Source organism: Carassius carassius, chromosome 26, assembly GCF_963082965.1.
Source record: "Carassius carassius chromosome 26, fCarCar2.1, whole genome shotgun sequence".
Taxonomy (NCBI): domain Eukaryota; kingdom Metazoa; phylum Chordata; class Actinopteri; order Cypriniformes; family Cyprinidae; genus Carassius; species Carassius carassius.
This window is the reverse complement of record NC_081780.1, coordinates 19,654,623-19,670,862: the sequence shown is the minus strand read 5'-3', so window position 1 is coordinate 19,670,862 and position 16,240 is coordinate 19,654,623. Positions and strand designations below refer to the sequence as shown.

The window sequence follows — 16,240 nt, the reverse complement described above, 5'->3', positions numbered from 1 at the left end:
ATGGAGTATCCAAAGGCTCAGTACTAGGGTCGTTACTTTTTTATGCTTCACATGTTCCCCCGGGAGATATCATCAGGAAACATGGTGTTAGCATTCATTGTTATGCTGATGACACTCAGCTCTATATAATTTCACAGCCCGGCGAAACATACCAATTTGAAAAATTAATGGAATGCATAGTCAATATAAAAGCCTGGATGAGAAGTAATTTCTTACTGCTAAATGCTGAATTCTGAGGTGTTAATTATAGGACCTAAAAACTCTGCATGTAATAACCTAGAATGCTGTCTAAGACTTGATGGCTGCTCTGTCAATTCTTCGTCATCAGTTAGGATCCTAGATGTGCTATTTGATAGCAATCTTTCTTTTGAAAGCCCCATTTCTAGCATTTATAAAACTGCATTTTTCCATGTCAAGAATATACCTAAATTATGACCTATGCCCTCAATGTCAAATGCAGAAACGTTAATTCATGCGTTCATGACCTCAAGGTTAGAGTATTGCAATGCTTTATTGGATGGTTGTTCTGCACACTTAATAAACAAACTTCAACTAGTCCAAAATGCAGCAGCTAGAGTTCTTACTAGAATCAGGAAGTATGACCATATTAGCCCGATTCTGTCAACACTGCACTGGTTCCCTATCAAACGTCATATAGATTTTAAAATATAGCTTAATACTTACAAAGCCCTGAGTGGTTTAGCACCTCAGAATTTGAATGACCCCTTATTGTAATATAGTCCTCCACGTCGGCTGCATTCTCAAAACTCTGGCAATTTGATAATAACTAGAATACCAAAATCAACCATGGGTGGCAGATCCTTTTCCTGTTTAGCGCCCAAACTCTGGAATAACCTACCTAACATTGCTCGGGAGGCAGACACACTCTGCCAGTTTAAATATGGATTAAAAACCCATCTCTTTAACCTGGCTTACACATAACACACTAACACATTTCTTATATTCAAATCCATTAAAGGATTTTTAGGCTGCATTAATTAGGAAAACCGGAACTGGGAACACCTCCCATAACACCCGATGTACTTGCTACATCATTAGAAGAATTGCATCTAATATTAGTCTGTTTCTCTCTTATTCCGAGGTCACCATAGCCACCAGCTCCTGTCTGTATCCAGATCAGATGGTCACTGCAGTCACCCGGATCCAGTACGTATCCAGACCAGATGGTGGATCAGCACCTAGAAAGGACCTCTCCAGCCCTGAAAGACAGTGGGGACCAGGACAACTAGAGCCCCAGATACAGATCCCCTGTAAAGACCTAGTCTCAGATGACCACCGGGACAAGACCACAGGAAACAGATGATTCTTCTGCACAATCTGACTTTGCTGCAGCCTGGAATTGAACTGCTGGTTTCGTCTGGTCAGAGGAGAACTGGCCCTCCGACTGAGCCTGGTTTCTCCCAAGGTTTTTTCTCCATCCTGTCACCGATGGAGTTTTGGTTCCTTGCCGCTGTTGCCTCTCTGGCTTGCTTAGTTGGGAACACTTCATTTACAGCAATATCGTTGACTTGATTGCAAATGATTGCAAAGATACTATTTAAACTGAGCTGAGAAGATGACATCACTGGATTCAATGATGAACTGCCTTTAACTGTCATTTTGCATTATTTGCATACTGTTTTCCCAATGAATGTTGTTCAGTTGCTTTGACACAATCTTTTTAGTTTAAAGCGCTACATAAATAAAGGTGACTTCACTTGAATTGACATGCAGAATGTACACGTTCATATTAAAATGTATATTGAAGGAATTAATGTACAAATTGTAATTTCATTTCTTGTTTATTGTGTTTTATAAATGAAAAGGAGCAATTACAGAAGTAAGCATTCTGGAAAGAATAAAGTGCTTAGTGTGCATTTCTTAGCTAGCTGTCTAGCTTCTTCATAGCAACGTAGTTGCGAGGACAGCATAGGAAAAAAGCATCAATGCAACAAGCAAGATTACAAGAGCTCTTTTTACTACGCTGCACAATCCTGTGATCAAAAATATGAAGAATTCAGTTTTCATGAAAGCAAGATGGATCCAGACAAGGACACTGAATCTACCCAGCAGGGTTTAGAGATGCGATCACAAGTATCCAGCTCCTACTCGAGTATTCTTTATACTCGAGTAGATCATCTGCCAGTTCAACAGCTATTCATGCTAGAGCAAAAGCCTAAGTGGCATGTGCAGAGATATCTTATGCTAAAAAAGAGAAAGTGATTTTTTAGCAGGAAACAGCCAGACTCAAAGCAGAATTACCGTAGAAGCTAATTTGCATGTATTACAAAAAATAAAGGGCAGGAGTTGTGGTTTCGGCTGAAGCAGTAGTTTATAAAGCTGCAGTCGAATCAGAGGAACCGCTTAATGCTTTCTCAGAATTAGCTATTCGAGATGCAGCACAAAGAACCAGTGAGTATGTGGAGACTCATTCTCTGACTCAAGATAACTAGGAACAGGTTCACACACAGTCTATGTCTCAAGCATTACAGCAGCTTCCAGAATCTACAAAACCTCAGTTTACTCTGGGAGCTCCTAGATTTCTTCCTCTCCATCAGAGTAACATAGTTCAAGTCTCAAAACCAAAAGTGACCGTGAGAGACGGCGGAGGCTATAGTGCTCAACAGCATTCTACATACTATGCAAACTCTCCTCAATCCTCTCGGACTGTCCAATGAGAGCTTTAGAGACTACTGCCTTAACAAAACATCTGATACGACGGGAGTTAATGAGTTAACTACTGACGTTCGATGTCCAGAAAATTATTGGGCATGGAAGACCTCATTGTGGAGTGTGATAAGAGCCTTCAATGTAACTGCTATCGAGCAGTTGGAACTACTCATAAAATGGCTTGGCCAGAATCTTCACAACAGGCAAAGAGAATCAGGTCAGTGAATGTCCATAATCCAGCACTAGGTATTCAAATGGCATGGCAGAGGTTGAAAGAATGCTATGGTAGCTCTGAGGTCATCGAGGATGCTTTGCTAAAGAAAGTGGAGAACTTTCCTAAAATCTCTAACAAAGACAAAGTGAAGTTGAGAGAGCTTGGAGACCTTTTGTTACTGCAATTTATGCAGTAAAATCAGGAGGCCACTTGCCAGGACTGTCTTATCTAGATACTGCAAGTGGATTTAAATGAATCGTTGAAAAGCTACCATACAGTTTGAAAGATAAGTGAATTGCTCAAGGCTCCAAGTACAAAGAAGATTACCATGTTTCCTTTCTGCCATTCAGTTTCTTCACCAGATTCATTATTGGTCAAGATCAAGAATGATCCAAGTTTCACATTCTCAATAAGCAATAGCCAAACTTCTGCAAAAGCAGAAATATCTGCAGCAAAGCACAGTAACCGATAATCTGTATCAGTCAGAAAGACTGACGTGTCAACTGTACATACAGTTTTTAATGGGAAAATCCCAGAAAAGAAACTGATCAAACCAGATAGTCAGTGTCCAATTCATAACAAACCTCATCCGTTGACAAAGTGTCATGAGTTCAGAAGTAGACACATAGATGATCAGAAAAGGTACCTGAAAAAAAAGAACATTTGTTTTAGATGTTGTTCATCTAGATGTTGTTCATCTACTCATCTACTTTTGCCAAGGACTGTTAAGTCAGCATAAAGTGCAAAGAATGCAATAGTGAAGAGCATACCTGCGTCCAGGTCCAGCTCCCTGGATTACAGAACCACCTGCGGGAGTGAGCCAGCATGGCGGGGAGAAGAAAGAGAATACGTCGACAGCTATTATATCCAAGTGCACAGAAATCTGTGGAAGCATGATAAAGCCCAGATCATGTTCTAAAACTGCTTGGTGACAGTATATCCTTGTGGCAAACCTGAAAATGCTGTGAGGATGTACGTAGTTTTGGATGATAAAAGCAACCGATCATTAGCCAAGTCAAAGTTCTTTGATGCTTTTGGTGTCGCAGGAGATTCGTTCTCATACACTTTAAAAAACATGCTCAGGTACTCTAGAGAAAACAGGACAAAGAGCATCTGGCTTCACAGTTCAGTCCATCAATGGGAAAACTCAGGTAGAACTTCCTACACTTATTGAATATGATATGATGCCTGTTGACAGATCTGCAATACCAACACCTGATGTCACACAATACTTCCCTCTTCTGAAATCTGTAGCAGACAAACATAAATTCAGTTGTGGAGGCATTTTCTGCAAACCAGAGAGCTAACAATCGAAAGGATCTAGAACTAGGGGTTGACCTTTACCCCTTCAAAGGAGTTTAGGAGTAAGATGGAATCTACTGTCTGACTGTTTAACTTTTCAAGTGCCAAACAAAGTGAGGCCATTCACACAAAGAGGAGTCTTAACTTCTGTGAAAAGTCTTATTGATCCACTAGGATTTGCAGCCCCCATAACCATACAAAGAAAAGCATTAGTGCAGTGTGAGAACGTTCTGTAGATCAATGCAACTAGGACACAACACTCTCAGAACTTCAGTGAGAGAAATTCAGTGGAGAGTATGGGCTGATGACTTAGTTAATCTTGAAACTCTTTCCCAAGGTGTTCCCAGACCTTATGTACCAGTGCCACTGACTTCTGCTGTTCAGAAAGAGGTATGTGTGTCCTCCCGATGCATCTACTGTAGCAATAGCTGCTGTAGCATACCTCAGAGTTGTAGGGATAATGGCCATTGTCATGTAGGCTTTGTAAAAACCAGCGCATACAGTGCCACGTTTGGAGTTATGCGCAGATGTTTTAGCAGTTGAACTTGCAGAATTGATAACCAGTGAAAATTGATCTGCATTCAGTGAAATACTACACTGATAGCAAAATTGTACTGGGATGCATTAACAATGCTTCTCGAAGATTCAATGTTTATGTATCTAACGTTGTACGGGTCCGAAAATCCATTAACCTAGAACAGTGGCATTACATTGCTACCAGTCAGAACCCAGTAGACAATGCTACCAGACCAGTGCCATCTACTGAACTACACAAACTGGTTCTCAGATCCAGCATTTCTACATCAAACCTGTGTAAGTGAACAAGCTGAACATGAAGTTTTCCATTGAATTGACCCAGATTCTGACAGTGAAATTCGGCATGAGATAACCTTAGTGACGAAGATCAATCAATGTCAGCTAGGATCACACAGATTCAACAGGTTTTCCAGTTGGAAATCCCTTGTGGGAGGGGTAGCTGCTCTGATTCACACTGCTAAAATGTATTCTAGTAGCACAATGTCAAATGATGCATTGTACAGTGAATTTTGCACAAGCAGAAACAACCATAATCAAATGTGTTCAACAAGAGATCTTCCAGGAAGAGTTAAAGTCTTTGTACAATGGTAATGTTATGACACATCAGAAGGCGTTAGATCTATTTGCAGCTTTATTGAGAATAGTCAGACAATAAAGGGTCAGATACCGGCAAAGCAGAACAATGGATATAAGGCTTGGACAGAACCTTAACCAGGCGAGAGATCAGGGCAGGCGGCAGACAGACAGAGTTCAGAGGAAGCAATCCGTGTCGGGGCAGGCAGAGAATAATCAGGGAATCGAGAAACAGTCCAATGTCAATACTGGTTTGTTACTTATACTAATTTCTCTGTCGCCTACCTATCTCCATATACACCATTTCTAAACCCTATTTTCTGAAGTTTTCTCCACATGGCACTGGAAATGTATAATTGTAATCCCTATGTCAACATGACACTTCTTCAGGCAATGGAGGAAGCATGTGGAGACATTGATGCTGCCTCCATTCAAGGATGGATACGCCATACAAGGAGATTCTTTCCATGGTGTCTGGCAAGAGAGAACATAGCATGTGATGTGGATGAAGTATTGTGGCTTGACCCAGCCTGGAGGAGAGATAGAGCCTATATACACCCAACCATCTAGGCCGCCAACATACACACACACACACACACACACACACACACACACACACACACACACACACTCACACACACACACACACACACACACACACACACACACACACACACACACACACATAATCACTTTTTTAAAGACTACACATTGTTGATGTATTTATTTTCTTACGTACTGTGTAATGTTTACATTTTTGAAAATGTATACCTTTATAGTACCAAAATAGTACTAAAAACTGTAATAAACAAATAAAACAACAAAGTAACTCCAACTCCTAAATAAAACAGCTTCTCAAACAAAGTAACCAAAACTGTAATAAACAAATAAAACAACAAAGTAACTCCAACTCCTAAATAAAACAGCTTCTCAAACAAAGTAACCAAACAAAGGACAGCTGAAGTTAAGGATGTATACACATAATAATGAGGAACATAAGCTTTAACAGGAGCACAATGTACCAGAGTCAGCTATAGATCTGACTATAGTGTCAGAACATATAGCAGGGAGAAGTCAATGGGAGGTTTTTAACGAGAATAGTTTGGGAAGTGATCATTACCCTATTTTGACAAAGATTGTACCAGATTATTTGTCCTCCTGAGTCTCTTCCATGTTGGACTGTGTTGAGTTTTTGTGATGGTAGGATGATTTCTGTGTAGTTGGGTGGGCAGTGGTTGGCGGTGTCTGCCCTGCTCCATGTCTCCTGTAGAATTATAATATCCATCTCTTTGATGCTCTTCTAGAATTCAGTGTTTGAGCTCTTTAGCCCAAAGGCTGCTGAATTCAATCCTTGAATATTCCACATTGATTTTGACAGAGTCATTTGAAGAGTTCACGGTATAGAGTTCTTGTTTTCAAAAACAGAGGTAATCCTTTTCTAATGTAATAGTGTGTTTTTAATAGTGTTTTGAAAAAGTAAAGTTTTTTTTTTTTTTTTCCTCTCATTGTTAGGCAGGTGTTTGCATGCTGTGTGGACTCTCATGCTGTCAGCTGGGCACTGATGTAGTTCAGCAGCTGTCTGATCTCACTCATCTCCAGTGCATTTGCTTGACCTTTCAGGGCCTGAGCGTAGCTCCTGGAGTGTGGAAGTGGTGCTGGGTTCAGTGTGCTATCAGCTGAGGCTGCATGAGCGGGTGGAAGGCTGGTTGCTGATGCTGCTGTTGGGCTCTTCCTAGTGTAGCTTCTCTGCCTGGAGTGATGTTTTTGTGGTCGTGGTTGTCTTGGGTGGTGATCTGGTGCAAACTGGGGTTTCTGCTGATGGGCTGGTGTAGATCTGTGGTGGTGTAGTGCTGGTGCAGTAGGTTTATGCTGGGTGTCTGGTTTTGTGTTCTGTAGGTTGGCAGCTGTGTTGTTTTAAGGGGTGTAGAGGTGTTTTGTCTGCCCCATGCTGTGTCTTTCAGTGTTTTTGCAAACACATTGACTTTGTCCTTCTTTATGTGTACATGGTCATACAGGTCCCTGATTGTGATGGAGGGGTGATGAGCCAGGTGCACTTTGGGCAGGCGAGCACATCCTTTGGAGATGTCAGCGTTGACTCTCTGGATGGTGTCTGGGTGGATGTCTCTGCGGGGTAGGAGGGTAGAGATGGTGATCTTTGTGTTGGAGTAGGTCACTGTAGCCTTCTCTGCTACTCTGCAGATCAGCTGCCCAACTCTCTCCTGTTCCCTTCTCAAGTCGTTGGTGCCTGTGTGTATGATGATATGTGAGGGTGTTCCAAAGCTGGATTCAGAAAGTATTCTGAGGACATCCCCTGTTTTTGGGCACCAGAGTTTTGTTGTTTTAAGGCCTGGAAAAAGTCTTTCTCCTTGTAGGAACTTCCCATTGCAATCCACGAGGATGGCAATGTCAGCCTCTGTTTTCACTGGCTGTTTCTCAGCTGGGGTTGTAGCTGTCATGTTTTTAGAGGGGTCTCTGGGTTTTTGGAGGCTACATGTGTTCCTGCTTCCCTTTGGCTGTTGGTGGGCTGTGATGGTTTGGTGGGTGCCGGAGATGTGCTGCTGGACTTTGGATGTGTGGGTGTGGGGGAGGGAGGGGGGACTTTGGGGGCATTTGCAGGGGTAGTGAGACACCTCATCTGTGTTGTTAGGGTCTCCATCTGTTTGTCCCTTTGTTGAAGCTCAACTCTGAAGCATGCAAGCTCCCTCCCCATGTAGTCTTTCATTTCTGAAAGTTCCTTACCCATGATCTGTTGAAGTTCTTTGAGGTCTTTTTTGAGTGTTTCCCTGTCCTGATACAGAGTGTCCATTTCACTTTTAAGTTCTTGGATGGACATTTTCAGCTGGTTTCTTATCTGGTCCATCTTTTCTCTGAGTTGTTTAGTGTCTTTGGTGGTCAGGGTGTGGACTTGCTCACTCAGTTCCACTATTTCCACTTCTAGCAGTGCTAAGCTGTGCTGTAGCTGGACAACTGTGTTGTGTAGTCCTGTGCTTTGGGGAAGACTGATGTTCTCTGTGGTTTCTGGAGGGGTCCTTTTCTCTGTGTTGTTGTTGGTTGAGGACTCATTTTGATCAGTGTCTTCTGGTGTGTCTGTGTGCGTTTGCTTGCAGGGGGTTGCTTCATCTCTTTCCATCATATATTTTAAGCAGTAGAAGGTCTGCTCAAAGTTTGTGAGGGCAGCATTGTTTCCCTGTATCATTACCGTTCCATTTTGATAAAAGTTTATTGTCAGGTGTCGGTTCTCTGGGTCTTTTTCTGAGTCTTCATAAATGCACCGTTGTCTGCCTTTACAGATTCCACGTTTGGTGTGATACTAGAACAGTGTGCAGGAGGCGGTGTGCCATGCAGTCGGGTGTTCTGTGTAGAAGAGCTGGTTTGTGGTGATGATTTTGCCCCTACTGTTTAAAGTATCTTTAAACAGTGTTTCTGGGTTTTCCTTCTGAGTTTTGAGCTTGTGTTGTTGTCTGCTCTTCTCAGACTTGATGTTTGGGGGGTAGGAAAAAGGTGTGAGCTCCAGTCCCCATTGCTGGTGTTGCCATGGTGATGCCGTTTACAGGTCTTTGGTATTGATTGTTATGGCTCAGTTAATCCAATCAGAAGGTGTGAATGACAACGGCCCTCTTTTGTTATTTTAAATTGCTATATCCATATAACTCCATATACAAGCCAGAAACTAAGCTTTTTTTTGCACAGGCCTATCTAAAGGGTTAATGGTCCCACATAGTGATCTACAATAAAAATTTTAAATTTTATCTCTTCCCAACAGGGAAAACCACCAACAAGAATGATTATATGGTGTCATAACTTTGAAATCAAAAATGACATTATAATTGAAGTCAATGGGGCAAAAACAGCCAGGAACAACAAATGAGGGAGAAAAAAAATAAATCTAATGCTGCACAAAAACTATCAATGCATCAAAGCCAATGTTGTTACTAATCTTTGACATGCCCAAGACTATGATAAAAGGTAAAAAAATATCCAGTCCACAATCACTTTTAATATTGAAAATAAGTCATTTTGTGTGTGTTTTTTCCCAAATCAGTGACATCATTTATGAACTTGGTAATTAAATAGTTAAAATCTTGTTTTTTTTTAAAACATTTGGTAGTTTTGATCAGGACTGAGGTTGATAAATAGATTTATGCAAAAAATTAGAAAAAAATAATTATCTTATACATTTTTAAAGCAGTTTAATTTAGTGAATGTTTTCATCCACGAACATAATGAAAGAGTGGTAAATTTGCTTACAGTGTACTGTTGAGTTTTTGAAAAACTTAAAAGCATTATCCCAAAATATGTGTCAAAATAAGCTTTGTGACCAAAAATCATTACATTTGCTGAAACACAGAGAAAGTTGTGGCCAAATTAAGACTCAACTCAACTCAACCCCCTAGTGGACGAAAACGTCCAGGTTGTTGATTGTGGCCTGTGGAATGTTGGTCCACTCCTCTTCAATGGCTGTGCAAAGTTGCTGGATATTGGCAGGCAGAGGCGTCGTGCCCATTCGAAGTGAGGGGGCACGTGCCCCCTCAGATTTCTGAGCCAAGTGGATTTTAAATGCAGCTTCCAAACGAAAAAAAAAAAAATTGCAGAATAATATTTTTTATATATTTGATACAATCACAGCGTTGTGATTAGATCGTTCAGTGCACAGCATCAGCTGCTAAATTCAAATCTGCGTTCGCTGGCTGGCGCTGAGCCAGAGACAGACGCGTTTGTACAACGCTTCATGATAACCAATCAGAAACTATTCTGTTGCGCTTATGGATGCAATGGCCAATCAGAGACGTCCAGAAGAGTCATCACTGAAATGCAGTGTTTTGTTCACTTGCTCGCTGACTGAATTATTTAGCGAATTCTCTCATCAGAAACAACAAAAAGTGCAGATGTGCGTACGAATGTAAGTAAGATATTCGTTTCATAATGTAAAGTGCTTCAGTGATTTTAATGGGAGTTTTTGAGAGTGCCTGAACTCTGGCTAGACTGAATGAAAATGTTTTTTGATAATGTAAATGTTCTTTACTCTCTGTAAAATGAAAGTGTTAAAATAAGTATCTTACAATATTGATATTAAAATTTACATTAAATGCAAATTCAATCGTATTAAAAATATTTTATGGCATGATATGGCACTTAAGTAAAAAGTCAGGTTTTTATGTGTAGTTAATAGATTACACTACATTTCCATATATTGATCAAATAGCAATCTATAAAGGTGCAAAACGCGTTTACCTACACATATTTGAGAAACGAGATATCCCCCCCCCTCCCAAAAAAATGTGCCCCCTCAAAAATCATGAATGCATGACGCCCCTGTTGGCAGGGACTGTAACACACTGTCGTATACGCCAATCCAGAGCATCCCAAACATGCTCAATGGGTGACATGTCCAGTGCGTAGGTATAATGGCCATGCAAGAACTGGGATGTTGTGTACAGATCCTTGCAACATGGGGGCGTGCATTATCATGCTGCAACATGAGGTGATGGTCGTGGATGTACGGGACAAAAATGGGCCTCAGGATCACGTCACGGTATCTCTGTGCATCCAAAATGCTTTAAAAAAATGATCCTGTGTTCGTTGTCCATAACATATGCCTTCCCATACCATTACCCCATCACAACCATGGGCCACTCAAAGCACAACATTGAGATCAGCAAACAGCTCACCCACACGACGCCATACATGCTGTCTGCCATCTGCCCTGTACAGTGATAACCAGGATTCATCCGTGAAGAGCACACCTCTCCAAAGTGCAAGACGCCATTGAATGTGGGCATTTGCCCACTCAAGTTGGTTACGATGACAAACTGCAGTCAGGTCGAGACCCCAATGAGCATGCAGATGAGCTTCCCTGAGATGGTTTCTGAAAGTTTGTGCAGAAATTCTTTGGTTAAGCAAACCGATTGTTGCAGCAGCTGGTTTCAGACAATCTTGGAGGTGAAGATGCTGGATGTAGAGGTCCTGGGCTTGTGTGGTTACACGTGGTCTCCTGTTATGAGGCCAGTTGGAGACGGCTTATGGTAGAGAAATGAATCTGACAAACAAGAGACGAAAGACAGGGCATTAAGTAGGCTGGTGGAATGAGCTGCATGTGGGTAACACCCACATGAAACAATCAACATGACGTAACATGAGACGAGCAGGAGACGGTGCATTCATGAACCGTGACAGTACCCCTCCTCCTAAGGACGCCTCCTTGCGTCCCCAGAATCCCTTACCTGTCGATTGTAATCATCGATAAGAGAGTGATCCAGGATGTCTCTAGCAGGCACCCAACTTCTCTCCTCCGGACCGTAACCCTCCCAGTCCACCAGGTACTGAAATCCGCGTCCCCTCCGTCTAGAGTCCAGAATACGATTGAGCGAATAAGTGGTTTCCCCATCTACGACTCGCGGCGGGGGGTACCGGGGTAGGCGGATTAATAGGATAATGAAATACGGGCTTTATTTTAGACACATGACAGGCGGGATGAATTCTCCTGTACGCAGGAGGAAGTTTGAGGCAGACTGCCAACGGGGTAATGATCTTGGTGACAGTGAACGGGCCAATAAATTTGGGAGCCAATTGGCTCCAGGAGGAAGGATTCTTGGAAACCAAACATCGCAATACCCTTTCCAAATCTTGGTTGACTCTCGGTTTGACCATTGCTCTGGGGATGAAACCCTGAGGACAGACTTACAGTCGCTCCCAGTAATCTACAGAATTCTCGCCAAAATTTGGACACAAATTGGGGCCCCCTGTCGGAAACCACGTCTATTGGGAGGCCATGTAAACGAAAGACGTGATATACAACGGTCAACACTGTCTCCTTGGCTGAGGGTAATTTGGGCAAGGGAATAAAGTGGGCAGCCTTCGAGAACCGGTCCACCACGGTCAAAACTACCGTGTTTTCCTGGGAGGGCGGTAATAAAATCTAGTGCGATGTGGGACCAGGGTCTCGAAGGGACCGGCAGCGTTTGAATTAACCCATCAGGGGGTCGATTAGAGGTCTTACCAGTGGCACAAACCAAGCAAGCCAAAACAAAACTGAATGTCGCGAGCCATAAGTGGCCACTAGAACCGTTGCTTGACTAAAAATTTAGTACGGTTAACTCCTGGATGACAAGCCACATTAGAACAATGCCCCCACTGGATAACGTTGGACTGTAATCCCTCCGGTACAAATAAGCGATTCGGTGGGCACCCGGGCGGAGGCGTTACCCCTTTTAAGGCTGTCTTGACCTTCGATTCGATCTCCCATGTGAGTCTGGAGACCACTAATGTCTCAGGAAAAATACACTAGGGAGTGGATGGGCATTCGGAACGGTCAAAAATACGTGACAAGGAATCGGGTTTAATATTTTTGGAACCCGGGCGGTACGAGAGAGTAAAGTCAAAACGTCCGAAAAAAAGTGCCCACCGAGCCTGCCTGGAGTTCAACCTTTTGGCAGTGCTAATATATTCTAAATTCCTTTGGTCTGTCCATACAATAAAAGGAACCCCCGATCCTTCTAACCATTCTTCCAATGCCATGTTGACTGCCAACAATTCTCGGTTACCAATATCATTATTTCGTTCGGCAGGGGATAAACGATAAGAGAAAAACGCTCATGGGTGGACCTTGTTGTCTGAGGGAGAACGTTGAGATAACACTGCCCCTACCCCCACCTCCGACGCATCGACCTCCACGACAAACTGACGTGATGGGTCAGGGGTAGGGCTGGGATAAACAATTATTTTTTAAATGATTAATCTAGCGATTATTTTTTCGATGCATCGATTAATCTAACGATTAATTTTTCCGGGCCGATTCGATTTCGATTATCTCCCCATTAATTGACTACTAACAATTTATACATGTTGATTTACATATCTGAATAAAAAAACATGAATTCCTTAACATTGCAATATATGTTTATTGCTCTTAAAATTACAAAATAAAAGACTGACTAAGAATGCATTACTTTGCAATTGTATAGAGCATAGCATTCAATAAAACCTTGAAGCCTTGAAAACACATAGCTTACTGAAACAAGCTTACTGAACACATAGGGCCTAGCTTACTGAAAAAAAGTTCTTCTTTCAGATGAAAATAACAACAACTTGATGTCTAGCATTCAATAAAAAAGTTCACCCAAAATACTTGTTTAGAACAATTGAAAGAATACAGTAACCAATGTAAACTTTAGGGCTTTAAGCTAATACAGAGAGTGCTTTTCCAAAATAAAAATAAAAAATTTAACAGTGGGAGCCAGCAGCCTGTCATGGAGAAAAAAAAATCTCCGATTGCTCCACGTGAAACTTTGGCGTTCCGCCCTTTTTCTATCGTGTCTAATGATTTTGGTTAATATTCACGAGGGGTGGGGGTAGGGAGAGAGAGAGCGCTCGTGTAGTTTGAAGACTGTGAGTGAAACTGCGCGTGAAACTTTGGTGTTTCGCCCTTTTTCTATCTTGTTTAATGATTTTGATTTTGCACAAGGGAGAGAGAGAGCAAGAAGCGCTTGTGTTGTTTGAAGACTGTGAGTGCGCGCGCAGCCGGGGCTCTCTCTCGTACGCGCTCTGTCACTGTCACTCACCGATCAAATAAGGCTTTGACACCCGCCAAAAAAAAAGATCAATGCAGAAAAACCCCTGGATTGGTTATATAACGTTGGACAGAATGTTGATCCGGCCATCGCGTATATTCAGCGCACATAAGGTAAATGTTTTGCAAACATTTTTTAGAGAAATAAAAACAGGTCGACAAATCGATGCGCATATTTTGCGTCGACGTATTTTTGGCGGCGACGTCATCGATGACCTCGACGCGTTGTCCCAGCCCTAGTCAGGGGTGATCAAGATAGGGGCTGAAACAAAGCAGCTCTTCAGTTTGGTAAACACAGCCTCGGCTGTGTCTGACCACCTGAACGTAGTTTTGGAGGAGGTCAAGGCGGTCAGAGGTGCGGCTAGTTGGCTGAAGTTGCGAATAAAATGCCGGTAGAAGTTGGCGAACCCCAGAAACCACTGTAGGGCCTTACGGGAATCTGGACTTGGCCACTCTACCACAGCCTTAAAGGCGCAATATGTAATTTTTCTGCTTTAAAAATAGCAGATATCACTATATCTATGTTACATATATTTTTTAGTTGTGTACTTACATTATCCCGACAGTTTCCACGAACTTTCAAATCCGGAGAAAATTATAGTTTAATTAGAAGGCACGGCACGTTTCTTTATTTCCGTTTTGTCGCCCGTCTATGGCGTCATATAAACTTTGACCCCTCTAGTTTATCTAACTTCCTGCGGAACCGCCAAATACAAAGGTGAACAGAAGCAAAGACGAGACGAAGAAGAAAAAGTAGTAGCTAGCCTTGATCGAGACTATTATATTTTATATTTATATTGTTTATATTAGTTTTTATACCTCAATCAATAACTTAGTTATGGATCAAGATTATGCTTTGCCTGCACGTTCTGTGAAGCGCAAACGTACGGGTGAAATAAATGACCTGAGAAGGTTTTGGGACTAGAGAAGAAACGAGACACGGGTATATATTGGAGTTGCATTTCCAAGATAGAGAGAGGTTCGTGACAAGCTGAAACTACAGAGAGATGCTTGCATTCTAATAAACAGGTATGCATCCATTCAGCTAACTATATCTATCCGTATATTTTGTGAAACGATGATGTCTTGTGTAAAACGCAGACGGACTAGCTCTCATGTAGAGTATAATGTAAATCTACATGTGTTCTATATCTAGCTGGATAAAGTAGCTTCAAATGCAGTTCACTATCTTGTTCGATATCATAGTATAAATGTAATTATAATTATTAATGAAAGGCAACCATGTTTTTTAACATATATTACTACTAGCTAGATGGAATATTGATTTGAAAGGGGTCTGATAATTAATATATCTCTCCGTTCGAAAATACGTGATTGTCAAAATACTAAGGCTGGTGAAACACTGGCTGCGTGGCGTCTCTACTGCGTGCCAGAAGCGTGGCGGCTGCCTCGCGTTTTCTGTGTCTTTACCATAGGTCTTTACACACCAGAACCGTGCCTGACGCGGCGCGCTGCTGCTGCTGTAGGTAACATAGAGGGAGACCGCTGACAGACCAGGCTCTTGTCTTCATGACAACAATATCTATACTTCATGTTGAACATAAATATAAAGCCTACTGATAAAGGACACCGTCAACAGTATTGACGGCAAAATAGACTATGTTTGACAGGTTCAATATTTAAAAAATCGATAATTATTTATTTATTTTTTAAATTACATTTATATTTAAATGTATTTCAATCTATAGACTTTCAAACATCAAACTGTCCTTAATATGTATTTGTGTACAAAATTACATATACACATATTTTCCTATTATATTTTGCCTGGAAACGCTTCCAACACGCTTGCGTGTCGCGTGAAAAATAGGTGTCGGTTCTATTTCTAGCATGCACGCGTTTTCCGCGGGGCTCGAGCCGCGTCTGAGACGCACGTCTCACGCAGGCAGTCTGCAAGCTCTAACCTGTTAACATGGGAGCCGACTTAAAAACTGACACGCTACGCAGCTGAGATGCTTGCGCCACGCATCCAGTGTGTCGCCGGCCTCAGTTAAAATGAGTGAGGAATGTGGGGAGCGACAGAGCGCGTGTTCCAATGAACAACAACTCCCATGAGCCTACGCTCTTTCCCGACGTCATCAAAGTACGTCTTATGTTATTATTTTGATTGAGTGACCCCTGGTGGCCAAAAATCCCATACTGTACGTTTAACTATCTCGGGATCCATGCGTATTCCCTCAGTCGACACGATATACCCCAGAAACGGAACCGACTGTGCATGAAACTCTCATTTCTCCGCCTTGACAAAAAGCCCATTCTCTAGCAATCTCTGAAGCACTCGTCGAACGTGCGGCACATGTTCCTGGAGAGAAGAGGAAAAAATCAATATGTCGTCCAGGTAGACATATATGAATTGA

At 42.0% G+C, this 16,240-nt stretch overlaps 1 long non-coding RNA gene across 1 annotated transcript in view; it reads right to left on the bottom strand.

Moving 5' to 3' along the window:
- Positions 1–1,003: 1,003 nt before the first annotated feature.
- Positions 1,004–16,240, bottom strand: part of LOC132106310 (uncharacterized) — a 120,056-nt gene continuing 104,819 nt past the window's right edge. The window contains exons 2-3 of the long non-coding RNA XR_009424108.1: positions 1,150–1,212; positions 1,004–1,070 (exon numbers count right to left, since the gene is read on the bottom strand). This is a non-coding gene — a long non-coding RNA (uncharacterized LOC132106310). The remainder of the gene's footprint in view (positions 1,071–1,149; positions 1,213–16,240) is intronic.